We start from the raw sequence: 7,366 nt of genomic DNA, 5'->3' as shown, positions 1-7,366 counted from the left end.
TTTCTCTCATGCTTTCATTGTGATCCCACAATATATCTATAATTCTTCTGCAATAATGCACTATATCAAAAGGATAAGGATCAATAAAATAGAAGTCCTCATCGCTCCACACTTCATATTTTAAAGATGTCATAACAAGAAGAGTGATAAAATATTTAAAATAATAAAAATTAAAAATTAAAAGTAAAATAACAAAAAATTACACAACAAATAAAATCTGTACAAGAAATAAGGATTAAATGTTAAATAAATAGGATTGATCTAACCTTAAATAGTCTTTCCCGATAAAGGCATCAAAATTTGTTATCACTCAAATTACACTTCGTAATGAAGCATAAAGTCGGCACCGTCAAATATAAAATTCAATTAAGGTTGGGATCAATCCCATGAAAGATACGGTTAGAACCTAGGTTGATACGATTATATAGACTTCTAGTCATTTATTTTCAATTGGGGGATTTAAAGAAACAAGTAAACAATTCCTAAATTGAAGTAACAAGTAAAATAATATCAATTGATGTTGAGAAAATGATAATGATGTACTCAAATTGTGTTCCACATGATTTCATAACTTTATAGGTCTACATATTATTGATTTATCCCTGTGCTTAGCGTGCAAAATCAATAGATTATGTATCATCTAACCAACTAGATTACACCCATTGTAGATGACTATCTCCATACACAAACATTCATGTTTCATGAATTTTGTATTACTATCCCCTATCTATGATCTCAATATAGTCTTTTTCATTTACTGTCTCAAATCTAATTAAATAGAGATAACTGCAAGTCTTGATTTTGATTCTTTTTTTTATTCGATTGCCCTTGTTAAAGTTCAGCGTATAGATAAGACAAATTTTAACATTTGCAATTGTTAAAAAGCAATCTAAATATAGAGAATAACAATATATGTTCAACCGTTCAAAAATGACTATGCACTTTAATCAACTTTGTTAATTCATCATGATTTCCACAATCTTAGTTGTGGGATTTAGCTACTTATTACTTGAAAATCATACTCAAAAATCATAGATAAAATCATAATTATGAGCTTACAAATTGAGTAGAATAAATTCAAAATTTTATATTCTCAAAAAATAATTATTACAAATAATAAAAAAGTAATTTTCTCCAACCTTGATGATAGCTTTTTATTTTCTCTAAATAGGAAAATTTATAAATTACCTCTTCAAAGTTTTAAAATTTGATATCAATTACATAAAATTTATTTTTTTGAAATATTTATAAATAAAAAGAACATCAAAATAAAATAATTGAGCCCATAAAGGTCTCAAAAATAAAAACTCAATCTAATTTGGAGTTGCATGTAGCGTCCAGTACCGCCCTTGAATTTGCTGCTTTCATAACTTGACTACCATGTGGCAATAAAGTAGCCGCCTCCAAATTCAATTATGAATGTTTTTTAATTTAATACATATTTTATTAATAATCAAATTAACAATACACGAATGGGCGAATCCATCCTAAAAACAAAACCAAAAAACAAAAAACAACCGGGTAGGCCCAAACCATGACCTGGTCTAATAAAAAACACTTAAAAAATGAAGGATTTCCTAAATGAGCTAAGATCAGCTCAATAAAATCCTCTCCGCCTCTTCTCCTTTTTCCAATGTTGTCTTTGGCAATCTTCAGTTCAAGCTACTCCTACTTTGGTAATAAATTTCGTTCCTTGGTGTAGCTATGATGGATGCTTCTCCAGCTATAAGAGTAAGTTTTTTTCTTAATTTATGTTCCAGTTGATTTAACTAGATGTTTCTTAACTTCATCTTCCTTCCTGTATCAATTGCGATCTCCAGTACAAAGTTGTGTGAATTGTTTTTTGGTGCAAAAATGTAGGGTCTAGTCCGTCGAGTCCAGGCATACATTCCTGGTAAGATTTCTTCTTATTTAGTGTTAATGCTACTAAATAAAATACAAACTAACAGAGCTCTTGTTAACCAGTTATTAAAGGGAGGGAGATAATGAGATGCTTGGACCCACTAGTAATTGTATGATGCCAAAATCCCCAGCTGCATATGTTGACAATCTAACCATCGACCCCCTAATCTACTGAGAGTCCTTTTTGTTGGCTGGTTACTTAGGCTAAGTAGTATTTCCCCTTTTTTGTACCCCCATCTTGGATTGTACCGATGAATTTGAATGAACTGTACTAGCCTGTCCAGTCTGTGTAAATATGGGTAACTGCTAGCCTCAGATAAGATGACTGATACTTATAACTATTGAGAATCCTTCTAGCTGTCCTAGACAGTTGATAAAATGTTGTATATGTGAATGAATTTTTCTCCACTGCCATGTAGCTAAATAGTCTGCTAGTTGATTCCTCTCTCTATATGTGTGAACTATCTGCACCTGCTCATTTGAAAGTAATCTCCGTGTTTGCATTATTATATCTTCTACCTTCCACGGTATTTTCCACTCCTTTCTTAGTATATATTTCATTATTAGTGAGTTAGTCTGTATGATCACTCTGTCTTGACCTGATATGTTGCAATGTTTAGCTGTATTAAAAATAGCTAGTACCTCTGCTTCTATGCTAGTTGTGTCCTCAATAGTTGCCTTGACTGCATATAAGAAGTCACTATGTTCATCTCTTAGACAAAATGCACAATAACTTATCCCTGGATTTCCCTGTGAAACACCATTTGTATTGTATTTATCCTATCTAGATTGTAGGGGCTCCTATAATACAGTTATAACCTTAATTCTAAGTTTTAACTGACTGAGTTGCAACATAATGCCTGGCCAATCTCCTGAGAATTCCACTGTAGGCTTTCTCACCTTATGTAACATCCTCAAATATCTTGTAACATTCATTATCATCTTATGTATGATACTCTTTTCCTGTCATGCTTTAATGCATTTCTTCTTCTCCAAAGCTCCCATTTTATCATAGCTGGCACTACTCTATAATATACTTTTTCCCTTGGATTTATATCTGTATTCCACCTTGCATATATTGCATTCCTCAGACTCAATCCTTGTATATTAATTCCTGTAAAATAAGAGAAATAGGAAAAAGTCCTGTTAGCATAATCAGATCTCAACAACACATGAGTCACTGTCTTCTGTGTTGGATTCTGGCAACACCAACACATAGAAGGACCTTCCACTCCCTATCTCCTGATAGTAGCATCAACTATAATCTTCCCTTTCCATATTCTCCACATAAAGAATATTATTTTGAAAGATGAACCTATTATCCAAAGCTTTTTGTAGAACTTATTAGGACTCTCTCTCTCTGCCTAACATAGTGCCATGCTGATTTAACACTAAACTTCCTCTTTACCTCTATTATCAATACGACCTTATCTTGTTGCACTGATTCCTGAGAAATATTCACCTTTTGTATTATATGAGCCACCATGTCCTTAGTAAATAATTCTTTTAGTAGTTGTACATCCCACTGCCCATCCTTTATCAAATCCTTTACTCTCTGATGGCTATTATCCCATTCCTTACTTATCTCCACAATCAAATATAAATCTCCTATTCCACTCCAATTATCATACCAGACATGTGCATCTCCTCCCCTTATCCTCCAAAGTATAAGATGGTTAATAAGATACCTTACCTGTAGCATCTTCTTCCAAACTTGGGTACCACCTCTAGTATTCCACATGACTTCTTTAGGGTGTAGTTTCCTTCAGTACTTATTCATTATGTAGTCACTTCATATGGACTTCTTGGTTCTAAAGTTCCATCAAAGATTACAAAATAGTATTGTTGATACATCATATAGAACACAAAAACTAAGACCTCTTTCTTCTTCTGGCACACACATCTTAGTCCAAGCCACCAATGTCTACCTTTCCCTTCCACAATACTACTCCAAAAAAAATTTGCAAAATATTTCTAAAGAGTATTTAAAACATTATTAGGTGGATTCATGACTGACAGACAATGAATAGGCACACTTTGTAACACATGCTTAATTAAAAAATCCCTCCCCCAAATGATAAAAGCCTTCCCTTCCAAGATTGTAATTTGCTACTAATCCTATTCATGAGTAGTTGGTAGTACTACTTCTTCTTCCTCTTAAAGAATACTAGACATCCAGGATTGTTAAAAGAAAAATCCTTCCTTAGTATTCCTGTAGCCACTTCTTCCCTGACAGCTGCTCCATTAGACACATTCTCATGAAAATACAAAGCACTCTTCTCCTTGTTAATTCTCTAGCCAAACACCATTTCATATTTCTCCAAAGTAGTTATCAACAGTTGTAAAGTCCCCAACTCTTCTTTACACATGATAATCATACCATCTGCAAATGCAAGATGGTTGAGTTTAGGACTTTCTCTAGGCATTCTAAATAACTTGAAATCTTTCATAGTCAATAATTCTTTTAGTCCTCTTAAATAAACCTCTGCTACAATGATAAATAAAGTAGGTGACAGAGGATCACCTTGTTTAAGACCCCTAGATGATTTAAAGAAACCCTTAGGCTATCCATTTATTAATAAAGAGTACTAATTATTTGATAATAACTTGAACACCATATCTATTAGCTCTTTACAGAACCAAATCTTTCTAAGCACTTTTGTCCAAAAAACCACTCCACCCTATCATAGAATTTTATCATATCTAACTTTATGACCATATTTGGTGGTTTCCCTCTATTTTTTATTTTAAAAACAATTTCTAACACTACCAAAATATTCTTAGCTATACTTCTTTCATGAACAAATCCAGCTTGTTCCTCAGATACTATATCTGTTAAAATACACTTAATCCTATCATGAATTATCCTTGAAAAGATTTTATTCACAAAATTACTAAGTGATATTGGTCGTAGATATGAGAAATTGTTGAAAACTAGCTTCTTAGGTAGCAGTACCAAGTTTGTGTGTGTGATGAATCTTGGTGTATCATAAATATAGAAAAAATCTATAACCATTTTATAAAGATCAGTAGTTATTATTTCCCAAGCATCCAGAAAGAAAGCACCAGTCATACTATCTGGACCTCCAGTAATGTTTCTATTTATCCCCATCACTGCAACTTTTACTTTCTCCAGTGTTGGTATATTCGTTATATCAATATTTTGTTCTTCAGTTATCACAGTTGGTAATGCATCCAACATTGAGAAGTCATTAGCATTCTTTTGCTTATGAAACTAATTCTGATAGAACAGTATTGCAGCTTCAGCAATTTCATCCTTATTTTCCAGCTATTCTCCTCTATCATTCTGAATTCTGGTGATCTTTAGTCTAAACCTTCTTACCTTTACAATAACATGAATGAACTTTGTGTTCTTCTTACCATCCTTGAACCATTGAAAACCAATATTCTTGTTTCCAGTATTCTTTCTCCCTTTTCAATTGATCTGTCAGCTCAGTTTGTGCCTTGAACAATACTGCCCAATTCTTCCCTGATGGGTTCTCCTCAAACTACTTATCCCTTATCTTGATTACCTCCTCAAGAGTATCTATCTCTTGGAAAATGTTTCCAAATATTTACTTACTCCACATAGTCAATGCATCCCTCGTCCTCTTTAGTTTCTTGGTGAAAAATAATGAATGAGTTTCCATAAGATTCTACTTTCAGTTTTGCTTAATAACCTCCAAACAAGATTCTTTTTGAAGACAAAATTTAAGAAACTTAAATGGTTTGATCAGATGCTCTTGATTAGTATTACAATAAAGTAACATGGGTGCATGATCAGAACCACTTCTTGGTAAATTTTCCACCTCCAATACATGGAATTACTCTTGTAGATTTTCATTAGCAAAGATCCTATACAATTTTTTCAATATACAATATTCATCAACTCTGTCATTCCACCATGTAAACTTGCTCCCCTTGAAAGCAATCTCCTCCGGGTTACAATTGTCTATGCAGTGATTAAAATCTTTTGTTTCTTCAAATGTTACAGGTAAACCTCCAAGTTTCTCTTCTGCATGCCTTAGGACATTAAAGTCCCCTCCTACAATCCATGGATCATCTATAGTACTACTCAAATTCCCATAGCATCCCATAGTACTACTCTCTCCATTTGATTATATTTGGCATATATTAATGTGACCACCATAACCACTCATGTATGTTAGTTTTCTAGTCTGAATGTGAGTTGCTGCTCCTCATCACTAACTATAGTATACTCCATTGTTGAATCTATGAATACTTAGATCTTTCCTGACATATTGACTACTGTATGGTGCATTCCTAACCTTCCTTTGTAGACCTCAATATTTTTTCCCTCCTGGAATATCTCCATAAGACCTATGAAACCAAATTGGTACCTTTTGTGCATTGTTATCAATCTTGTAAAAGCCGTGTTAACAACCCTTATATTTCATATTAAAGCATTCATGTTAATATGAGTCAGCTATTTGTGTCCTTGTCTGTATTGTACTAACACTAATATCTTTGCTTTTTTGTTCTTTTTACCATGTTTTTTCTTCAATGACTTGGTCTGATTAGGAGATAAATCTCTTTCCACTGCTACCTCCTTTACATTATATATCATGTCTTCCTTATCTAGATACTTCTGCTTACGATTAACAACTTCTATTATGTAACTTACCTCCATAGCAATAGGTATAATATTCTCTAGAATTTGTTCCTGAGCTGACTTGTTCTGTATCACCATTAACTTTCTCGACTCATTCTGGTTCCCCTCCTCTTCTGAATTTTTCTTTGCATCTGCAATGTTAACTTCTGAGGTTTGGATCTCCGTATTGCTTGAACTCTGATTCTTTTCCTCCCTTCCCTTTTCTAATTGTTGTTGTTATGTTGCATTAACCTTATCATCATTGATATGTGTTTCTGCTCCTGCTATATTAGTCTTCCCAAAACTTCTATTTTCCCAATCTTTGATACTCTCCTGCTTTGTTGCATTGCTTGATACTATTATTTCCTCTACTTTATCTTGATGATCCAACATATCAAATGCATTTGATGTTTCTATGTCCCTCTCCTTGTCCTTCACCTCTCCTACAATGTGACCATATTAATCCTTTTTATATTTTTTGTAGCCTCCATGGATTTTTCTCCTACTCTGAATCTGTATTGAAATTAGTCTTGTGTTTTACCTATGTATCTACTTTGTTATTGTCCTTTGTTTCTTTTTGCTATTACTTTTGCTCAAATAACTCAGGATGGATAGTCCAACACGATTCCTCATCATGACCTTGTGATGATAGGCGAAATTACGCGCCTATATCAATATATTTTGCCCATATTTTAGCCTAGTTTCGAGAACTAATTATCTATTTCGTACACTTTTAGTCCTTTTTCCTGTAAATGAGCTAACAAATGTGATTAGGAAAGTTTCAGGTATAAATGATGCAAAATACAGCAATTTATGGCTTACTTGACGCAAAAGAAAGCTCACAAACGAGAT

The 7,366-nt window shown here is 33.2% G+C and overlaps 1 long non-coding RNA gene across 1 annotated transcript; it reads left to right on the top strand.

Moving 5' to 3' along the window:
- The first annotated feature begins 1,473 nt into the window (after positions 1 to 1,473).
- Positions 1,474 to 2,290, top strand: LOC107850159. Its single transcript, XR_001668487.2, has 3 exons — positions 1,474 to 1,731; positions 1,861 to 1,894; positions 1,966 to 2,290. It is a non-coding gene; the product is annotated as an uncharacterized LOC107850159 (long non-coding RNA).
- The last annotated feature ends 5,076 nt before the right edge of the window (positions 2,291 to 7,366 follow it).

This window comes from Capsicum annuum, chromosome 12 (genome assembly GCF_002878395.1).
Source record: "Capsicum annuum cultivar UCD-10X-F1 chromosome 12, UCD10Xv1.1, whole genome shotgun sequence".
NCBI lineage: Eukaryota > Viridiplantae > Streptophyta > Magnoliopsida > Solanales > Solanaceae > Capsicum > Capsicum annuum.
Note: the sequence above shows the minus strand (reverse complement) of the source record. Positions and strands in the feature narration are given on the sequence as shown.